Below are 23,145 nucleotides of genomic sequence, written 5' to 3' on the forward strand. Positions count from 1 at the left end.
ACCATTCCATGTCTTGTTTGGTTACCATGTGAATGGAATGAATTATTATTGTGTATTGTTCGGTAGGCCAGAAAAACGGAGTAATAAAATTAGCGGTGAGTGGTGGTGGTGGTTGGTGGTAGTGATTGTGGGTGGTTATAGATGGCGGTGGTGGGTGTCGGCGGGGGCGATGGGTGGTGGTGGTGGTCATTACCCAAACACTCTTTTCTTCATTCCCTCGTAATCACTTATTCCATTCCATCTCTCATTCCTGCATAACAAACACTACCTAAGGGTGTGGTCATGACCCAAACCATTATCCCCTTATTTATTTTAATTTATCTTTGTCTAAATAAAAAAGAAATGATTCCTTGAAAAATGGAAAGGAGGACCATGGTTGCCATGGTTTAATCCATGCAAACCATGGTGAATCATGCAAAGGGGTGGTGTAGCCTTCCATTCATGTTCGTACGTGGTGAATCATGTTCCAACCATGACCAATGCCGGCTCTTGGGTAATCTAAATGAGGCAATTGCTTAGGGCCACCATGTTTAAGGGGCCACCAAAATATTTTAGGTTTCTGAGTTTAAATAACAGTTTCTGCAGAGAAAGAGGAAGAAATCACCATATGGCTTCTACACAAGGCAAGAAAGCATAATAAGGTACCACTATTTTCTTATTCAATTTCTAGTTTCTTATATGGCGACTTCTAGGTAGTAATGGGTGCTAAGACGAAGACGACACAACAACTTGTGAGTTTTTTTTTCCAGACTTCGGTCATGAAGTCGAACAAATGGTTTGGTGGTTGATATAATTTAAGGTTAATTTGCCCTTTATTATTCATTGCCATTATTACTGTAGGTTTAATGAAAAATTCCAGATTAACACATAAAAAGCAACAATCTATTTATTTTATTATTCTCGGTATCTAACTCAAAGGTTTTAAGAGTTTGTTACTAGTTATCCTATTTTGGGATGAGTTTCCAGCAAGTAAGTTGTTCTGCTTTTCTTTTGTTTTCGTTTATATGTATCTTTCTTATTCCAGCAAGTAATATGTGTTCTTTCTTTATGTAACTATAAGTAGGTGACTTCTATAAAAAAATTAGAGGAACAGAGGAGTTTTAGAGTTCACACAACTATAAATATAATAATGTTTAAGAATAATCAGTCTATAATCTTTTATTAATTTATAACTGTTGTAAGATACAATATATAACTAATATAGAGGAAAATTAAGTTTTTAGCGTTTATGAGGCACGATTTAGGATCGAAGAAAGCAGAGACCTTTTCTTTGGCAAAAGGCCCCCAATTCTATAGTTCACTTTAGGCCTCCAAAGTGTTTAAGCCGACTCTGACCATGACCCACACACCCTTTAGCCTACTTAATAAGTTTAATTTGTCAACTTGTCACGACATGTTTATTCCTTTTACAACATGTAACTTACCTAAAACCTGATTGCAAGTTGCAACTAATTTATAACCCACCGCCTCATTTTTAATTGTCAACCCAATAACAAATGGTTACACTATTTTTTATATATAAGGTTTCATATTTTCATTAGAATTGGAAATTCACATTAGAAGATACACCAGTTCCATATGTTGTTTTAAACTAAATACATATATACAAAAAGAATTTCTAAATTAGTTAGGACATCATCTGGTACCTGAACCTAGTTTGACCAGTGGACTAAAGCAGTCAACTTAATTACTGGTATGGTTATGAAATTATTGGTTTTGCCTCTTCTTTCCCCGTGTCACTCCTCTCAAATATAGTTGTGAATTGTATCCTTTAAGTTATTAGGCTATGTGTTACATATGCGGCAGAGGGTGGAGGATGCTTGGATAGCGCTGAAGGATGGAAGGGAACACTACATCGCCCCCTCCCCATCCCTCAAATTATAGGGAGAACGTCACCACCATCTTGTGCATCATGCACCCCCGTTCGATAAATACCAACCTCACTAGGACGTGATTGTAACGCCTGCGTCCCTGAACTTTTAGCTATTGCCAATTTTAGTCCTTATACTATGTGACTCTTGATACTTTTGATACTTGTGAATCTTTAAGCTATGATACTTGAATCTTATTGATTCTTGATACTTAAATCTATGAAACTAGATTCTTAGAATTTGATTCTTAATACTAGATTCTTGATTCTTGATTCTTGATACTTAATACTATCGTACTTGATATTTGGAAACTAGATTCTTGACTTTTGATGCTTGATACTTGGTGACTGACTCTTGAGACTCGTGCAACTTGAGACTTGGTTGAACAAGAGACTGGAGACTTGTCACTGGCGGAAACTTGGAAACTTGAAAACTTTGTGTTAATGATACAATCTAGTTATGTGATTCTATTACACAATAATACGCAACGCAACGATTAGACTAACTCGCAAAACGAACCAAAGACGGGAAAGTGGAAATGATGGGATTGACCGAATGGCATCCGATCGGAGGGCCATTCGATCGAACAGCCATCCGATCCATTGCCACACCGCCTTAACTCCCCACTTGCACTATAAATAGGACCTGTCACATCACTCTTCACTGATGTGACAGCCTCCTTCGACCAGACACACGCCCTCTCACCTTCAAGCACTTTTCTTCCACTTCCCGGCGATTTCGATATGTTTTACACTTGATTCTTGTACAACCTTGATCTATACACTATTCTCTACATGATTCTCCTTTGAAATCACACTCTTCACTGTGAAATCTCTAAGATTTGAGCTCTTGAGGATGATGTCATCATGACAGTTTGTACAAACAGTTGTGAGATGTCATTCCAGTCAAGATCTAGCTCAGATCTAAGGAATTTTATGTATTTTCACCGAATCTTTACTAAATCTAGACTTTTTCAGCTAAAACCTATGTTTTCCCTCCCATTTTCTTAAACTTTTGCTTAATACGGTGGAATCCGTATCTAAATGGACTGTAGACTTGGTGATTAGTCTGGAGTCGGCTTAGAAATGGATCATTGCCGGAGAAGATGGCCGGAGTACGGATTCCGACATGAACACCGTCAAGAACAGACACCTGATCGGACGGGGTGATTCCCATCCGATCAGACAGGCTGAGCCTTGATATGTTTACCATTGTCTCAATACGTAGCATGCCGTCATCGTTAAACTAGAAACTTAGAAATTTTACAAGGTTGCAAAAGAAACGAGGTCACATCAATCGAATGGCAATCCGATCGGACTGCCGTCTGATCGAACAGCCATCCGATCGAAGTGACATGTGCCTTATAACCTTCAGACACTTGGACTATTTTTGAATCAGAAACTTTGAACTTTGAAACTTGCACACGAAGGGTCATTCGACTGAACGGCCATCCGATCGGATGACCATCCGATCGAATGACTTGGAATGACACTTGGCATAAAAGTTAAACTTGGGAAACTAAAGAGCTCCCTTTGATCCAATAACAGTTGTACTGTTAAGCAATCACTATGTCGCAACCCCCATCCCCTAATTACCCGGGAACGGGCGGCCGCGGCCAGTTTCAGTGGTATCGATGTTTATCATTTTGGCAGCGAAAATTACATCAGGATCGTAGTTAGGAAATAGTTTATCACAGTAAAATACCACACTTTCATAATATTAAATACGTGGGAAAAATCCCAAGTTTTAAGGACCCCACATTTTCATAGGGATAAACCCTATTTTATTCAATAAAAACATCTCTTTATTTTAGGTAACTTTATAGCCATTTTTCCAAGCCTTCAATGCTGTCCAGCTGGCTTCTATTTGGCTTTCACATTTTGTTACCTGAAACACGTTTAAAAACATTTTGTCAGTGGGAAATACTGGTGAGTGAATCTCAGTTTAATCAAGTTAAGTAAAACCATTGTACAGTATTGAGGGCGGTCGCGCAATTATATTTGTTTCCATCTACTTTAATTACCACCCACGGTACTGTCAACCCGACTTGTGGTCATGTTACTACTCACAATGTAGTAACAAATTTTGTATACAAAACCCCAACATACTGATGATAATTGTAGAATACAAATACTCAATCACTTTTTAATATAATATTAATTAAATGAGGTTTTGTAAAAACAATTTGCAAAAAGGAGATTACTCACATTGCTGTCTTAGGGTTTTCCTTAAGGATTTCCTGGTGATTATCTATTAAATACACAAATGCACACGTGTTAGTATAATAACCCAATATTTGCATTAGTAATACCCTCCCCGAGACGGCATTCCAACGACTACGTCGGGCAGAACCTCGACAGCCGTTACGGAACCCTGGATCAATCGAGCAGTGTATCTAATACGTAACCGGGGTTATGATACTTACAACGGGGCAGAACTTCGTTAATTAGGGGGGTATTATACCCGAAAGTACTTTGACTATATAGAAATTCGATAGAAAGAAAGAAAATGAGCGAATTCGACTGAAGGCCGATGCCCTCAATTTATAGGGCCTAATTTCAGGTCCCTCACGCCCCGCGTAAGATGAAGCGGGGGCTTACGCGGCCCGCGACCTAGGGTGGGTAGCCCCTAGCTGATCCGGGTCAGCACATTAGGCTTGACACGATTGTGCCACGTGGCGGCTCCGGGTGAGGCCTCGTAGCAGGGCTGTCGCGCCCCGTGTAGGCCGAAGGGTAATCCTTCGAGGCCCGCCACTGCCATTAAAATTTTGATTTTTATTTTATTTTTAATTATATATGGTATTCTGGGCTCGGTTTTCGCATATGGGTGTGTTTTAAGACATATTGGGACATTTTAAACATATTAGGGGTGTTGAAATTATTTTGGAGGGTTGTTATATCCTCCCCACCTTGTTTTAGAACTCGTCCTCGAGGTCTACTGGAATAAGTGCGAGTATTTCCTTTGCATCCCTGATTCAAGCTCCCATGTATACTCCGGTCCTCTCTTGGAGTCCCATTTCACTTTGATCAGAACTAATTTCTTGTGCCTGAGGTTATTAATTTTCCTGTCTTCAATCTGTAGAGGCTTTTCTACAAATTTTAATTGCTCATTTACCTCTATATCTTTAAGAGGTACTACCAGTGATTCATTAGCTAAGGATTTCTTGAGATTAGATACATGAAATACATCATGTATTCCTGCCATTTCTTCTGGCAGTTGTAGCTGATAGGCTACAGGTCCTATTCTTCTAATAATCTCAAAAGGTCCAACATACCTGGGGCTTAGCTTTCCCCTTTTGATGAATCTTACCACTCCTTTCGAAGGAGAAACTTTCAATAACACTTTGTCTGCTACCTGAAATTCTAATGGTTTTCACCGGTTATCAGCATAACTCTTTTGTCGGTCACGTGCTGCTTTCAGTCGTTCCTTGACTTGAATGATTTTGTCAGTTGTTTCTTGCACTATCTCAGGTCCGGATAGTTGTTTTTCTCCAATTTCTACCCTACAGACTGGGGTTCGGCACTTTCGTCCATAGAGTGCTTCGAATGGTGCAGCACCAATACTTGTATGATAGCTGTTATTGTAAGAAAATTCTATTAACAGTAAGTGATCGTCCCAATTACCTCCAAAATCAATTACACAAGCTCTAAGCATATCCTCCATTGTCTGAATTGTCCTTTCTCTTTGTCCTTCCGTTTGAGGATGATAGGCGGTGCTTAGATTCAACTTGGTTCCCATGGCTTTTTGGAAACTTGTCCAAAAATGAGAGGTAAATGGCTATCCCTATCAGAGACAATTGATAAAGGAATTCCATGTAATGAAACTATTTCATTTACATACAACTTAGCTAATTGTTCCACACTGAAAGTTTCCTTCATTGGTAGGAAATGAGCTAACTTGGTTAGCCTGTCTACAATTACCTAGATTGTATCATTACCTTTCCTTGTTTTGGGTAATTTGGTAACAAAATCCATTGTTATCAATTCCCATTTCCACACTGGCATCTCTAATTGCTGCAATAGACCTGAGGGTTTCTGATGTTCAGCTTTAACTTGGGAACAGGTTAAACACTTAGAAACATAAGTTGCTATATCCTTTTTCATTCCTATCCACCAGAAATTTTTCCTTAAGTCCTGATACATCTTATCACTTCCAGGATGCATTGTATACTTAGACTTATGGGCTTCTTCTAATATACGGTGGCGTAGTTTTCCTAATTTGGGTATCCACATTCTCTTTTTATGGAATCTCCAAATTCCATATGTTCCTTGCTCTAATTCCTTAATCATTCCTTTCAATTTCTCAGTATCATCTTTGATTACTGATTCTTGTGCTTCTCTAATTTGTTCATTTAAATCTACTTGTAGGTTTAATTTAAGAGAACGTACTCTTTTTGGCTTTTCATGACACTTTCTATTATTTTAATAATACCGGGTCGGGTTCTTCTCCTACCCGTATCGAATAGAACACGCTGAGCCAAATCTTCTTCATGTAAGTAGATTTAATTTAAGAGAACGTACTCTTTTTGGCTTTTCATGACACTTTCGACTTAAAGCATCAGCTACCACATTTGCCTTTCTTACATGATACCGGATATTACAGTCATAATCAGTAAGAATTTCCATCCAACGTCTTTGTCTCATATTCAATTCCTTTTGCCCAAAAACATACCTTAAACTCTTATGGTCGGTGAAAATGGTAAACTTACTACCATAAAGGTAATGTCTCCAAATTTTAAGGGCAAAAATTATAGCTCCTAATTCCAAATCATGGGTTGAATAATTTTCTTCATGATTCTTAAGTTGTCTAGACGCATAGGCTATAACCTTCTGACGTTGCATCAACACACATCCATAACCTAATTTAGAAGCGTCACAATAGACTACAAACTCTTCAGTTCCTTCTGGTAACGCTAGTATGGGTGCGTTGGTTAGTCTTTGCTTAAGAATTCTAAAGGCTTCTTCTTGTTTTGGTCCCCATTCAAGCTTAACAGATTTACATGTTAGCTTAGTTAAGGGAATGACTATTCTCGAAAATCTTGAAAAATCTTCTATAATATCCGGCCAATCCTAAGAAACTTCTAACCTTGGTTGGTGACTCAGGGGTTTTCCATTTAGTAATCGCCTCGATCTTGGTGGGATCCACATGAATTCCTTCATAATTGACTAAGTGTCCCAGAAACTGTACCTATTCTAACCAGAATTCACATTTCAAAAATTTAGCATAAAGCTTTTCCTTTCTCAATAAGCTTAGAAGTGCGTGCAAATGCCTTGCATGTTCCTCTTTGCTTTTAGAATAAATGAGAATGTCATCTATGAAAACAATTATGAATTTATCCAAATATGGCTTACATATTCGGTTCATCATGTCCATAAATGCGGCTAGGGCATTGGTTAAACCAAATGGCATGACAGTAAATTCATAATGGCCATACCTTGTTCTAAAAGCAGTCTTAGGAATGTCCTCTTCCTGTACCTTTAATTGATGATATCCTGATCGTAAATCGATTTTAGAGAAAAAATCGAGCTCCTTGAAATTGGTCGAGCAAATCATCAATTCTTCGTAATGGATACCGATTTTTAATCGTAACCTTGTTCAATTCGCGGTAGTCAATGCACATATGCATTGATCCGTCTTTCTTTTTAACAAATAAAATCGGTGCTCCCCATGGCAATGAGCTTGGCTGAATGAATCCTTTTTCCAACAATTTGTCTAACTGTTTCTTCAGTTCCTGCATTTCTGCGGGTGCCAAACGGTTAGGTGCTTTGGCAATCGGTGTTGTTCCTGGTAGCAGGTGGATTCTGAATTCGACTTCCCTGTCTGGCGGTAGTCCTGGTAGTTCTTCTGGAAACACATCTAAAAATTGGGATACTACAGGAATATCTTTCAGTTCATTTCCTTTAGTGTTAGTGATTATGGAAATCAAATACGCTAATCATCGTTTTCTTATATAACTTGCTGTTTTCATCACAGAGATGAATTTTGTGGATCTAGATGGCTTATCTCCTTTAATTGTGATCTTTTCACCCCTTGGTGAATTTACTTGGATCGACTTCTGATCACATAAAAATACTGGCTTTATTGGCTATTAACCAATCTATTCCTAATACAACATCAAATCCTGCTAGATTCATTGGATAAAGGTTTGCAATAAACTTTTGATTTAAAAATTCTATTCTTGCTCCCTGCAAGATTTCAGGAATCTTAATGGTTTCTCCATTTGTTATTTCTACTAGACATTGTTGTGGGAGTTTAGTTAATGGTTGATTGAGAAGTTTGCAAAATGAAGTATTAATAAAACTTCGGTTCGCACCAGAGTCAAATAATACTTTAGCAAAAATATCATTAACTAAAAACGTACCGGCTATCACGTCCGGAATCATCTTTGCTTCTTCTGCAGTCAGAATAAATGGCCTAGCATTTTTAGTAGTCTTATTGCCCATGGCTGGAACTAGTTTCGGACAGTTTGGCTTTATATGACCTTTTTCTTCACAGTTGAAGCACATTCCATTATTAGGTTTCTTCCTACAATCTTCTTCTTTGTGTCCTGGTATCTTGCAGAAATTACAATAGGTGGAGCATTTTCCTGAATGCTTCTTCTTGCAAGCCTTGCAGTAGGGTGCAGAAGTAGAACCTACATTTTTCCCACGGTTGGAATTTCCATAACGAAATTCTTGGGTAAGCCTTTGAGCTAGGTTTCTCCTCTGGTCTTCCTCCCGTGTACGTACTAACTCATCTGTCAAGGTGTTTGCTAGTTCTACAGCTTCTTCTATAGTTTGAGGTCTAGCTGCCTTGACTACATGCCTAATCTCACTGATTAATCCCCAGATATAACGTGAGATTAGTACTGGTTCTGGTGATGCAAGGGTTGGCACTATTCTAGCATATTCAAAGAATAACGTAGTGTAACCCTTACTATCCACTCCAGTCATTCTAAGGTTTAAGAACTTATTTGCTATCTGTTCCTTTTCATTGGGATGGCAGAATTTCCTTTCTACCATGTTTTTAAATTCCTTCCATTCCATATTGTAAACCCTGTCACTTCCCCTAGACTAGAGGATAGTGTTCAACCATTCTAAGGCTGAGTTCTTAAACAGATTGGAAGCAAACATTATCTTATCTTCTTCGGCACACTTGCTTATTTTTAAGACAACCTCAGTCTTTTCTATCTAGCGTAGAGCTGCAACGACCCCTTCATTGTCCGAGAATTCTATTGGTTTACAAGACCAGAATTCTTTATAAGAACAACCATAAGACATGGTTCTTCTTCTTTTTGGGAATGGGCACTTGAAGTATGGGTCCATTATTTACGCTGTGTTCTGGTTCAGTTGGTCGCTTACTGTCATTGTTACTTTTATTATCTGCTTCCCTAACTGTTTTGATAATATATGGCATCGAATCTATTATCCCTTGTGCCACTATGTGTTGAATGGCACTGTTATCCACTGGATTTCCATTGTGATCATTGTTCGGGTTATTGTCATTCTGGTTTTCCTGGTTCACTTCGTTGTCCATCTGAATTTTTAAACCATTTATTAATTATTAATATCACAAGATAATATTTAATGGAAACAATCACACAACACACATATTGATCAAAATCGTCGAACATTGCGACTTACTCTTTCTTATATAGTATGCATCCATATATTTTACAATACAACAAAAATAAAATTACAATACTAGTAGGTATCCGTAGCTATTGTCTAGATTTTTTTTCAAACATACACACATATTATATATTATTATTTTATTAGTACTACCACCATCAATGATATGGGTTCATCCAGAACTCCATATTACGCTCGTCATACTTCCAGACGAGTCGTTCTCCGATCTGCCTCATCCTGTTACTACCTTCCAAAATCTCCTCAACAAAAGTTCGGAGTTCTTGCACATTCTCTGCACTCATTGGGGGTGCAGGGGCTGGTACTGGGTTTGGGAACTGGGGCATGGGTTCTTGGTAAGGATATGGATTCTCTAAAATTTCCCTAATGTATTCATCATTATCATAGTAGGGATCTAGAGGGTCCAAATCTGGGTAAGCTGCTAGATTTGGCATAGGTTCATCTTCTGGTATTGGGTAGCGTTGCTGGTAATCCCTTTTGTCGTCTAACCGCGGGTCGTAGTTTGGGTCTAAGGGATTGGGTGCTGGTATTTTAGGTATGTCATCTGGGTTGAAATTAGGCATTGGGATTTGGTTTTCTGGATTGTTTTCAATTTCCATTGGCTGGGTGGGAAACAGTGGTAAGGGCTAGGGTGCTATGAGTTGCTCCTGGTTAGGGTCTGCAGCTGTGGTTGCTAGGATATGGAAATTGGCTAAACTCCTATTAAGCATATCCTGGGTGTAAGCATTTGTTTCTCTCTTGGCGGCTGCTACAACACGCTGTTGTTGTAACTTTTTCATTCTCTTCCTACGTTCATGTGCTCCCCTACTGAACCATCCTCTCTTTTAGGAGGGAATGGCTCTTCAGACTGAGCCTTAAACACGAATATCCCATCTTCATTGTCAGCTGAATACCCTGAGAGGGCAGGCTGTGAAGAGGTGCCTTCGCTCCTAGGTGAGCTGGACAACTAACGGTAGGCGTCAGAAGGTCCTTGGTCGCTCATACTGTAAACTAACAAATAGTCAAATAACACACAACAATAAAATACAAATATGCACGTATTTCCATAATTTATTTCCTAACATATTGAATAATATCTTGGTGTCAGCAGAACACTTCTGTGGCTGAATCAGTGGCTTAGCTCTGATACCACCTTCTATCGCAACCCCCGTCCCCTAATTACTCGGGAACGGGCGGCCGCGGCCAGTTGTAGTGGTATCAATGTTTATCATTTTAGCAGCGGAAATTACATCAGGACCGTAGTTAGGAAATATTTTATCAGAGTAAAATACCGCACTTTCATAATATTAAATACATGGGAATAATCCCAAGTTTTAAGTACACACATTTTCATAGGGATAAACCCTATTTTATTCAATAAAAACATCTCTTTATTTTAGGTAACTTTATAGCCACTTTTCCAAGCCTTCAGTGCTGTCCAGCTGGCTTCTATTTGGCTTTCACATTTTGTTACCTGAAACGCGTTTAAAAACATTTTGTCAGTGGCAAATACTGTTGAGTGAATCTCAGTTTAATCAAGTTAAATAAAACCATTGTACAGTATTGAGGGCGGTCGCGCAATTAATTTTGTTTCCATCTACTTTAATTACCACCTTCGGTACTGTCAACCCGACTTGTGGTCATGTTACTACTCACAATGTAGTAACAAACTTTGTATACAAAACCCCAACATATCGATGATAATTGTAGAATACAAATACTCAATCAATTTTTAATATAATATTAATTAAATGAGGTTTTGTAAAAACAATTTGCAAAAAGGAGATTACTCACATTGTTGTCTTAGGGTTTCCTTAAGCATTTCCTGGTGATTATCTATTAAATACACAAATGCACATGCGTTAGTATAATAACCCAATATTTACATTAGTAATACCCTCCCCGACACGGCATTCCAACGATTACGTCGGGCAGAACCTCGACAGCCGTTACGAAACCCTGGATTAATCGGGCAGCGTATCTAATACGTAACCGGGGTTAAGATACTTACAACGGGGCAGAACTTCGCTAATTAGGGGGTATTATACCTGGAAAGTACTTTGACTATATAGAAATTCGAGAGAAAGAAAGAAAATGAGCGAATTCGACTGAAGGCCGATGCTCTCAATTTATAGGGCCTGATTTCAGGTCCCTCGCGCCCCGCGAAAGATGAAGCAGGGGCTTACGCGCCCCGCGACCTAGGGTGGGTAGGCCCTAGCTGATCCGGGTCAGCACACTAGGCTTGACACGATTGTGCCACGTGGCGGCTCCTGGTGAGGCCTCGTAGCAAGGCTGTCGCGCCCCGCGTAGGCCGAAGGGTAAACCTTCGCGGCCGGCCACAGCCATTAAAATTTTGATTTTGATTTTCTTTTTAATTATATATGGTATTCTGGGCTCGGTTTTCGCATATGGAGTGTGTTTTAAGACATATTGGGACAATTTATACATATCATGGGTGTTGAAATTATTTTGGAGGGTTGTTATACACTGTGAGTATACTCGATCCCTTTTTGTTTTGAACTTTGGGATGCAACATGTATTCTATGAAACTTGAAACTTGATACTTTTGATTCTAAACTCTATCCACTGTGAATGTGAAACTTGATACTTGTGATTCTTGATTCTTGATTCTTTATGCTATGTGAACGTTTAATCCTTGTGTGTAGTTCCGCCTTAACAATAGTAGCGCTATAGGAAGATGCACCTCCCCATTATTCTTGGGGGTATTGTTAGGAGGATTCTATTTGCTTTCCTTGATTCTTGGGAAAGTGGTTAAAGCATTGGGACACTTGGGCTATCACTTGGACTGCGAACACTAGCATGGCTGAAACTATTCTTTTTATCATTTACATGATGGATATGAGTCTTTTAATCTACTATGCTATATACTCAAACTTGTATACTCGCCAGTACGTTTTTGTACTGACTTTACTTTAATACATGTTGCAGGCTGATAGGATGCTATGATCAAGAAACAAGCTAGGTTGCTGCTAGAAACACACGCCTAGATAATCTAGAATCTTTTGAACGTTATTTGAAATGGTTGTATTTGATATTCTATGGTTGTGATGTTTGATATTTGGACGATGTTTGAATCAATTTAAATTATAACGAAATATCTAGTGTTATGGAATCTCATGAGCAATCTGAACGCTTAGTGTCGCACCCCGATGTTTTCGCCATCAGTTGGGGTGTGACAGATTGGTATCAGAGCCATAACTATAGGGAATTAGGATAAGTAGGAATACTTGCCCTAGTCTATAGTTCTAGGAATCTTGACTCTTATCTGTTGCTTAAGACTTACGGATCCTACCGTATCTGCTTCCTAGCAGCACATCTCCTGTTAAACTTACATGCCTTTCCTAAGGCTGACACAATATACACTTGGATACTTTGAAAAACACCGCTGCGTAGTGTTTGTATTTTACACGAGATTTGCCCTCAAGTCAGGAGTGACATCCGAACCTTGATGGGAAATTTCCTTATTATATTCTAGTAGGCCTTATCTGTTGATAAGTACCGACGCTATTGGGGTATGATATTGTCAAGTTAGAGGTAAAACTCAGACCTCGTTAAAAAGACCCACAACCAAACGGACGAATATCGTAGGCCTAACATCGATGACGTATTTGTCTAAGTAAGTCACGACACGTTGCCTCAATTTGAAAGGGATTCGAATCACTTTGGTTAGTTACCGTTCCTCTACCCGGAACAATCCTATGTTTTATGAGCCTATCTTTTATGTTACTTCGATTTTATGTATGTAGTTTTAAACTTGATTCTTCGTTTATTTTCGAGAATTTAACACAAATCGCACGTGTGTCCGCAATCTAAAACGATAATTATAATCTTTCAGATCAAACTAAATTTACGAAGCTTTATTCATCATGCTAATCTATGTGGGAATCTTGATCGACTATGATACTATGTGAAGCTATGTGATGAATCTATGTGTTATTGTGGTTGTGAAACACTAAACGTAACATGGCATAGAAATACAAGACAGGAGTGACGTGTCTGAAACATGGTGGATACGCCGCTGGTACTTCCTATATATATGTGTTTCCGACATGTTACCAACTTTCGTACCACGTGCCATGCGAAACTTAGTGTTTTGCAGACCGGTGATGAGATTGTTGAACTCTAGACTATGGGAAACTACTTGTGTAATCTATGTGTGATCTATGCGTACTCTAGCGTAATCTATGTGTAAACTATGAATATGTTGTTTGAGTAACAAAATACGAAACGTAGCCTAGCGCCGAAGACGAGGCGGACGTGGCATGTCCGAAACATGGTGGATACGCCGCTGGTACTTCCTATGTATAAGTGTTTCTGGCATGTTACCGAAACTTCGTACCACACGCTAAGTGAAGTTCGTAGTTTTGTTGACTCGGGTTGAAGTTGTTGAAATCTATTTGATTAATCTATGTGAAAGTTTTGTGAGAATGATGGAATCTGATGTTGTGGTTAGCGAAGCATGACACCGATGACGAGACGGACGTATCATGATTGAAGCATGGTGGATACGCTACTGGTACTTCCTATATATAAGTGCTTCTGTCATGTTGCCGAACTTTCGTAGCACGTGCCATGCAGGAGTTCGTTGATTTGTGGACTGTGATGAGACTGTTAATGTTAATCTATGTGAATCTATTGTGTTAATCTATGTGTGTATGATGATGATGATGAGTGTGTTGTTATGTTTGGCAATTGCGACACGTAACATGACACCGAGTACGAGGCGGAAGCTATGTGCCCGAAGCGTGGTGGATACGCCGCTGGTACTTCCTATATATAAGCGTTTCTGACATGTTGCCAAACTTCGTACAACGTGCCATGCGAAGGTCGTGGGTTTGCGGTGTTGAATCTATTGGAATCTATGTGAGACTTGTTGGAAACTTGAATCTTTAAACTACGTGAAACTTGTTGAATCTTGAGTCTTTAATCTATCGTGTGTGAATCTATATACTATGAGACTTTGTGATCTAGACTTATACGTGTCACACCCCCAAAATCCACCCGCGGAGTATCACCGCTTGGGAGCGTGACTGACCAGGATCAAGCCACCAATCATATAGAACAACGTAAATAGTAAAAGTAAATGTAATTTAACCAAACCAATCCGTATGAAAGGTGTTCAAGACATAAGTATAAATTCAACGTTTAGCGGAAGCATATGAGTAAAAGCCCAACATAAGTAAAGTATGAAATGTCAAAATGTTTAATCAAAGCACTCACGATCCTTGTCCACAACGACCACGCCTCCCAGTGCAAGCTCCATGTATACCTAACGACCTGCAAGGCATGTAACAGAGAGTCAACAACTAGTTGAGCGAGTTCACAGTGGGTTGTTTAGTAATAGTGTTTATATCGTAAAACGTTTGTTTGTTTAGTAACCCATGTATTGTCATAATTACATCGCGGCCCTCCAGGCATGTTTGCGAAGATTAGTGGGGGTTTCCCATGTATTGTAGACTAGTTTTATTTGTATCGCGGCCCTCCAGGCATGTGTGCGAAGTTTAGTATCAGTATCGCGGCCATTCCAGGCATGTGTGCGAAGTTCAGTATCAGTATCGCGACCATTACAAGCATGTGTGCGAAGAGTAGTGGGGGCTTCCCCATGTATCACTAGTCTAACAGTATCTATAAGTGACCGTTCCCAACCGAGGTCAGTATTTCATAATTCCCAACAACAACGTAAATACAGATAATCATCCAATCCCATTCCCTACCCCGGGAATCCCATCCCTTGGTAAGAGTGTGAACTCACCTTGATTTGCTCGGTTTGTTATTGCTTCTAGTGTTAATTAATGATTAGGTCCGTTACACACGACCTAGGGTACATTGCACATAAACTCGATGTAAGTGTTTACGTTCAATTAGTGTTTACAATTCCTTGATGTCCAAACAACTATGATTCGTGTGATAATTGTGTACAGAATGACATGACATAGATTGTTATACATACAGTATCATCCAGTAACATACAGTAACATACAGTTATATACAGTAATATACAGTAACATACAGTAGCATGCAAAGTGTTCCTCATACAGGGTTTGAACTTAGCATTATAAGTAAACTCGGACCTTACATCAATCAGAAATTCGGACCAGACATCACCACAAAACTCAGACAAGGCATATCAATGAAACTCAGACCTTAATAGCATCAACAAAAGTCGGACCATGCTTTCCCTTCACAAGTTCGGACCAAGCACCCCCCCCCCCACAAAACTCGGACCAAACTCCACCCTTTAAAAATCGGACCAACATCAATTCTTAAAACTCAGACTATGTATCTCATTTAAAATTCGGACCTTGTGTCTCATATAAAGTTCGGACTCTAGGTGTCCTTGTAAAATTCGGACTTTAGTTTCCTTTACACAAAATTCGGACATACAAGCATTACAAAGTTCGGACATACAAGCATTACAAGGTGCGGATCAAGCACCACCTCTTAAAACTCGGACCAAGCAATCCACTAATGCTCGGACTTTGTGACTTCACAAAACCCTGACACTTAGCTCCGAGTTATCAACATGCGTGATTTCCAAGACCAATATACAGTTTTCAATGGAACAGTTACGTTTACGATCAAAAACCCTAATTTTCATACATTGGCAATGCTGTAATCTAATCAACAATCAAACATATCTAACATAACATGCATCTTAACATCAGGCAAGTGATTACACAACTGTTCATAAACTATTTCACAACAATCAGAATGATCAATAAACACAGAACCATTGTTTGGAGAGCTAGGGTTTGCATGAATCAATAACCAATGATTAACAACAAATAATCATTAAACGTTTACCTTAGATTGATTCTAGATGGATTGGAAGATCAAGATTGATGCAAGAGAACTTGTGTAGCCAAGAATGATGAGAGAAATGATTGTAGAGAGAATGATTTGAAGTGCCGTATGATTGAAATTGGTGAGAATGATTAGGGTTAAGGGGTTTTGTTTTATTTTCACTATTACCACTAAACACCCCTAAGTATCATCCTTTACACAAAACACACACACCACATATAATTTACAGTTTCATCACCAAGTTCATGTATTTGTCAAATCATTCGTAAAATAACACATAACCATGCAACAATCACAATACACTTTATCAAATCACAACGTATACAGTTACAAAGCAAACAAATTGTGTAAGTAAGCAACTAAACAAACAGTGAACGTGCAATAAATGCGAAAGTGGAATCTCGGAAACTCGAGTTGTCACATTATCCCCAACTTGAAAGAAATTTCGTCCCGAAATTTAGCATGCGGTTACTGAGGAAGCTAGTTAAGTTGTATAGTTTACTGGTTTTCCTGGGGTGTCACATCATCCCCCGTTGATTTGGAATTTCGTCCCAAAATTCTGTAGTAGCTTCGGCCTCAGTAGTAGTTGCATTGTTCCGAAATAACTGAGGATATTTGAGTTCCATTTGGTCTTCTCGTTCCCAGGTATACTCTGGGCCACGACGGGAGTTCCAACGAACTCGTATAAGGGGTATTCTGGTGTTCTTGAGGACCTTAACATCCCGGTCCGTGATTTCAACAGGTTCCTCGATGTAATGCAACTGTTCGTCGATTGTGAGTTCCTTCAAAGGAACTATGAGGGTCTCATCTGACAGGCACTTCTTCAGATTCGACACGTGGAAAACGTTATGAACTGCACCGAGTTCTGCTGGTAGGTTCAGTTTGTAGGCCACTTTGCCTATTCTTTCAATGATCTCGAACGGTCCAACGTACCGCGGATTGAGCTTGCCCCGTTTACCAAAACGAACTACACCCTTCCAGGGTGAGACTTTGAGTAGCACTCGATCCCCAACTTGGAACTCGAGCAGTTTTCTGCGTTTATCAGCGTAACTTTTCTGACGGTCACGAGCTGCCGCCATGCATTGTCGTATCTGTGCAATCCGTTCAGTAGCATCAACTACCATTTCTGGACCTGTGATCTGACTATCACCTACCTCTGCCCAACAAAGAGGTGATCGGCATTTACATCCGTATAATGCCTCAAATGGAGCGGCTTGAATGCTGGTGTGGTAAATGTTATTGTACGAAAACTCCACTAACGGGAGATGTTTTTCCCAGCTGTTGCCGAAATCGATAACACACGCCCGAAGCATGTCTTCTAGAGTCTGGATAGTGCGCTCAGACTGCCCATCTGTCTGAGGGTGGTAAGCTGTGCTCATGTCTATTCGAGAGCTAAAAGATTTGTGCATTGCTTGCCCCAGTTCTGAAGTAAATCGTGCATCACGATCTGAGATAATAAAGATTGGCACTCCGTGCCTCGAAACAACTTCTTTCAAGTATACGTCTGCTAATGTAGAGAACTTGTCAGTTTCCTTGATAGCCAAGAAGTGAGCAGACTTTGTGAGTCGATCCACGATCACCCAAATAGTATCGTTCCCACGCTGGGATCTAGGCAGACCAGTAACAAAATCCATGGAAATTTCCTCCCATTTCCACTGCGGTATCTTGGGTTGCTGAAGTAGGCCTGATGGTTTCTGGTATTCCGTCTTGACCCTCGCACAGGTCAAACACTTGCCGACATAAGTTGCTATGTGGGCCTTCATGCTAGGCCACCAGTACGTAGTTCTAAGATCGTGGTACATTTTATCCGAACCTGGATGTACCGAGTAGCGGGACTTATGAGCTTCATCCATTACAAGCTCGCGTAAGTCGCCATAATGTGGAACCCAAATGCGTCCTGTTACGTAGTAGGCGACGTCTTCCCTTTGTTCTAATCGTTGCCTTGAGCCGCGTAGGGCTTCAGCCTTGATGTTTTCTGGTTTCAATGCTTCTACCTGAGCATCCTGTATCTGTGCAGGAAGGCTAGACTGAATAGTAAGTTGTAATGCTCGCACACGTCTAGGCGTAGTGTCTTTCCGACTAAGGGCATCAGCCACAACATTGGCTTTGCCTGGATGGTACTTGATGGCGCATTCGTAATCGTTCAGTAGTTCAACCCATCGACGTTGCCGCATGTTCAATTCCTTCTGCTTGAAGATATGCTCGAGACTCCTGTGATCGGTGTAGATAGTGCACTTGGTACCGTACAGGTAGTGTCGCCATATCTTAAGCGCGAAAACAACAGCTCCAAGTTCTAGATCGTGTGTAGTATAGTTCCGTTCGTGAACTTTAAGTTGGCGCAAAGCGTAGGCAATGACTTTATCCCTTTGCATCAATACACAACCAAGACCCTGAATCGACGCGTCGCAGTAGACCACAAAATCGTCTGTGCCCTCTGGCAATGAAAGAATAGGTGTGCTGCATAATCTATCCTTTAAGTGTTGGAAAGTTGTTTCCTGTGTATTACCCCAGCGATAAGTAACACCTTTCTGTGTCAGTAGTGTAAGCGGCTGCGCAATCTTTGAGAAGTCTTTGATGAACCGTCTGTAGTAACCCGCCAAACCCAAGAATTGGCGTATTTCCGTTGGTGTACGCGGTGCAGGCTAGTTCCTGATCGAGTCTACCTTGGATGGATCAACATGAATCCCATCCGTGTTAACCACGTGGCCCAAAAAGTGAACTTCACGAAGCCAGAAGTCGCATTTTGTAAACTTGGCGTACAGTTGTTCCTTTCGAAGAAGTTCCAAGATAAGTCGTAAATGCTGCTCGTGTTCCTCCTGACTCTTGGAGTAGATCAGGATGTCGTCGATGAAAACAATCACAAACTTGTCTAAATAGGCCTGCACACCCTGTTCATAAGATCCATGAAAACTGCAGGCGCGTTTGTTAGCCCGAATGGCATGACTAGAAACTCGTAGTGGCCGTAGCGAGTTCTGAATGCTGTCTTAGAGACGTTCTCATCCCGGACTCTTAGCTGATGGTAACCTGACCTCAGGTCAATCTTGGAGTAGTAGCTCGACCCTTGCAACTGGTCGAATAAGTCATCAATACGTGGCAGAGGATAGCGGTTCTTCACTGTCACCTTGTTTAGTTCGCGGTAATCTATGCACATCCTGAAAGTTCCATTTTTCTTCTTCACAAATAATACTGGAGCTCCCCAAGGTGAAGAGCTAGGACGAATAAAGCCCTTATCCAAGAGCTCTTGCAATTGCTTAGATAGTTCTTCCAGTTCGGTTGGAGCTAATTGATACGGTGCGCGAGCTATTGGCGCTGCTCCAGGAGCTAGTTCAATCCGGAATTCGACCTGGCGATGAGGCGGTAGACCAGGTAAGTCTTAAGGAAACACTTGAGGAAAATCACGTACAACTGGGATATCCTCTAATCTCCTCTCTTTCGTCGATGCATCTGTAACAAGTTCTAGAATGGCGGTGTGACCCTTTCGTAAACATTTCTGAGTTCAAAAAGGAGATGATGCCAACCACGGCACCACTCTTGTCGCCTTGAACTTCGAGAGGTTCTTTGCCAGAACGGGGAATGTGAACTATCTTTTCCTTGCATAAGATCTCTGCTTGCTGTTGGGATAACCAATCCATACCAATAACGATGTTGAAACTACCCAAAACTATAGGAATGAGGTCGATGGAGAAGGTCTGACCCGCTAAGACAATGTTACAACCCTTGACTATGTGTGTGGCCTCTAAACTTTTACCGTTGGCTAACTCTATGACATGTTTGGTGTTTAAGGGTGTTGGTGTACGTTTTAACATTTGGCTAACTTTCAAAGACATATAACTGGTATCCGCACCCGAATCAAACAGTACAGTAACATAAAAGTCGTCAAGAAGAAACTTACCCATAACCACGTTGGGATCATTCCTGGCATCACCCTGCCCCAGCACAAATGCACGTCCCCTAGCTTCGTTGCCGTTGTTGTTTCCCCCGTTGTTGTTGTTGCCATTGCCCTGATTGTTGTTATTGTTGTTGTTCTGATTCTCGTTTAACTGGGGGCAATCACGTTTGAAGTGGCCTTCAGCACCACATTGATAGCATCCTCTGTTGCCCCGCTGCTGTTGCTGCTGCTGGTTTCGTGGAGCAGGTGGTTGTTGCTGCTGATTCTGGTTTGCTGGTCGTGAGCTCCTACAATCTTTAGCCTCATGACCCATCTTGAGGCACCGCTGACAACGACCCTTGTTGCACTGGCCGTTGTGATGCTTGTTGCAAGTATTGCACCTTGGAAGATTTCCCCGATATCCACCCTGTCTTTGATTACCCGAAGCTTGCTAACCAGGGCTCTGGTAGTTATCAGTCTTACGCTGCTGAACCTGAGACTGAGCTGTAGCTGAACCTTTGCTGGAATCCCCATCCCATTTCCGCTTGTTATCACTAGGATTAGCGGAAGTAGCAGCATCGGTAGCACTGATACGTTTAGGCAGCCTGTTCTGTTCCACTGCCTGATCTGTGAGTCGATGAGCAAGACGCTGGATATGCTGGATGTTAGCAAGGTTGGCCGATGTCACGTGGCTTTGAATTTCTGGTGCCAACCCTTTGAGATACAACTCAATACGTCTGATAGGGGGGTCCACCATAGTTGGGCACAGAACGGCCAGCTCGTTTGACCTTTTAGTATATGCCTCAATTTCCGACCCAGTCATCTTCAAATGGAAGAACTCCACTTCTAACTTGTGGTTGTCGTCACGTGTGCAGTATTCCCGTTTAATCAGCTCCTTGAAATCATTCCAAGGGGTAGCGTTAGCAGCTGCCAATCCTAAAAGTTGAACTTGCGCATTCCACCAAGTCAGCGCGATTCCTTCCAGTGTGCCAGTGGCGTACTTCACCCTGCGAGCCTCAGGGCATTCACACATTTCAAACACAGACTCGAGCTTTTCGAACCAATGGAGGAGTCCCACTGCTCCCTCCGTGCCACTGAACATGCTTGGACGACAGTCCATGAAATTCTTGAAAGTGCAAACAGGTGGCTGAGCGTGTTGACCTATTGTGTATATAAGAACAGGACAAGGTTAAACACAAGAGTTGGTTTAGGAGTGTAGGATCTAAAGATCCTAGTGTGAGTTACGACTGCAGGGTATACCTCCTGCTTGTGCGGCTGCAAGTGCCGCAGCAGCTTGTTCGTTGATGAGAGCTGTCAACTGGGCTTGTGTCAAGTTAATGCGTCCAGCCATGATCTTCATAGCAAAGGTAACATACGTGAGAGAGTGTTCGCAAATAGTGCGATGACAGAAGAGAGTAAGCACATAAGTGTTCTCAAGCAATAACAAATAGTAGGCAATGTAATCTAAGCATACCACGAGCAAAGTTCTATGTAATTCTAGCAAGTAGGTAAAGTAACATGAATAGTAGTACCTATGATGTTGAGCCTTGCACGTGGAGCGAAGCGTCGTTGTGGATCGTTGAGCACTGTACTGGTTATAGTCTGGTTTTAATAAAAACGTTTTCCCCATATTAAAACCAAGTTCTCTATAACCAATAGTTCTGATACCAATCTGTCACACCCCCAAAATCCACCCGCTGAGTATCACCGCTTGGGAGCGTGACTGACCAGGATCAAGCCACCAATCATATAGAACAACGTAAATAGTAAAAGTAAATGTAATTTAACCAAACCAATCCATATGAAAGGTGTTCAAGACATAAGTATAAATTCAACGTTTAGCGGAAGCATATGAGTAAAAGCACAACATAAGTAAAGTATGAAATGTCAAAATGTTTAATCAAAGCATTCACGATTCTTGTCCACAACGACCACGCCTCCCAGTGCAAGCTCCATGTATACCTAACGACCTGCAAGGCATGTAACAGAGAGTCAACAACTAGTTGAGCGAGTTCACAGTGGGTTGTTTAGTAATAGTGTTTATATCGTAAAACGTTTGTTTGTTTAGTAACCCATGTATTGTCATAATTACATCGCGGCCCTCCAGGCATGTTTGCGAAGATTAGTGGGGGTTTCCCATGTATTGTAGACTAGTTTTATTTGTATCTGTGACAACTCGAACTTTAGACTTGCTTTGATGTAACGTTACGTGCTTATGAGAACTGAATTATATGATTTTAAATGAATATTTGTTATGTGCCTTATGTGTATGTATGTTATGAGAATGTTACACGAGTCCAAACCGCACACCATAACTAATCGCACAAGCCCATTCGGGCCTCATGCTTTGCACACGGAACCTTGGGCAGCCCAAGAGAGGGTTCGGCCCACCCCTACCTTAGCCGATTGACATATGGGAATGTTGTAACCATTACCCACTTTTTACAAAACCACAATACACACAAGAACCCTAGTTGCTACTTTTCTCTCTCGGCTTGCTTGGAAATCCGACGGCAAACAATCCTTCTTCGGATCAAGGATCTCGGCTCACCTTCTCTTTGTTCCAACCCATTCGGTTAGTATGTTAGTATGTATGATTCATGTGTCATTGTATGTAATGTTGTTAACAACCGAGAATCCTTGTTCGCATGATCTTCTGTGATTATAGTTAATAGTGTTTGTTAATCAGCCTTCATGTATTAATTTTATGGTTATTGATGATGAGATGATCGGGTACTAGTTCACAGGATTTGGATGCTTGTTTATGTAATAACCGGTTGATAGAATGGCTAGATGATTTGGTATGAATGTTGTATAATTATTGATGAATTGTTTAAGGGTTGTTCATGTTGTTGTTCATACGAATTAAGGTTTAGAAAACCCTGTTTGATCGATGAGTTCTTGAATGGTAAACTGTTAGTTGTTAATTGATTTTTGGAAACTGACAACGATAATTGATTTGCATAAATGTTGT

General features: G+C 40.6%; 1 long non-coding RNA gene across 1 annotated transcript; it reads left to right on the top strand.

Moving 5' to 3' along the window:
* The first annotated feature begins 420 nt into the window (after positions 1–420).
* Positions 421–12,611, top strand: LOC110902721. Its single transcript, XR_002571360.2, has 2 exons — positions 421–641; positions 12,428–12,611. It is a non-coding gene; the product is annotated as an uncharacterized LOC110902721 (long non-coding RNA).
* The last annotated feature ends 10,534 nt before the right edge of the window (positions 12,612–23,145 follow it).

This window comes from Helianthus annuus, chromosome 13, assembly GCF_002127325.2.
Source record: "Helianthus annuus cultivar XRQ/B chromosome 13, HanXRQr2.0-SUNRISE, whole genome shotgun sequence".
In the NCBI taxonomy this organism is placed as follows: Eukaryota; Viridiplantae; Streptophyta; class Magnoliopsida; order Asterales; family Asteraceae; genus Helianthus; species Helianthus annuus.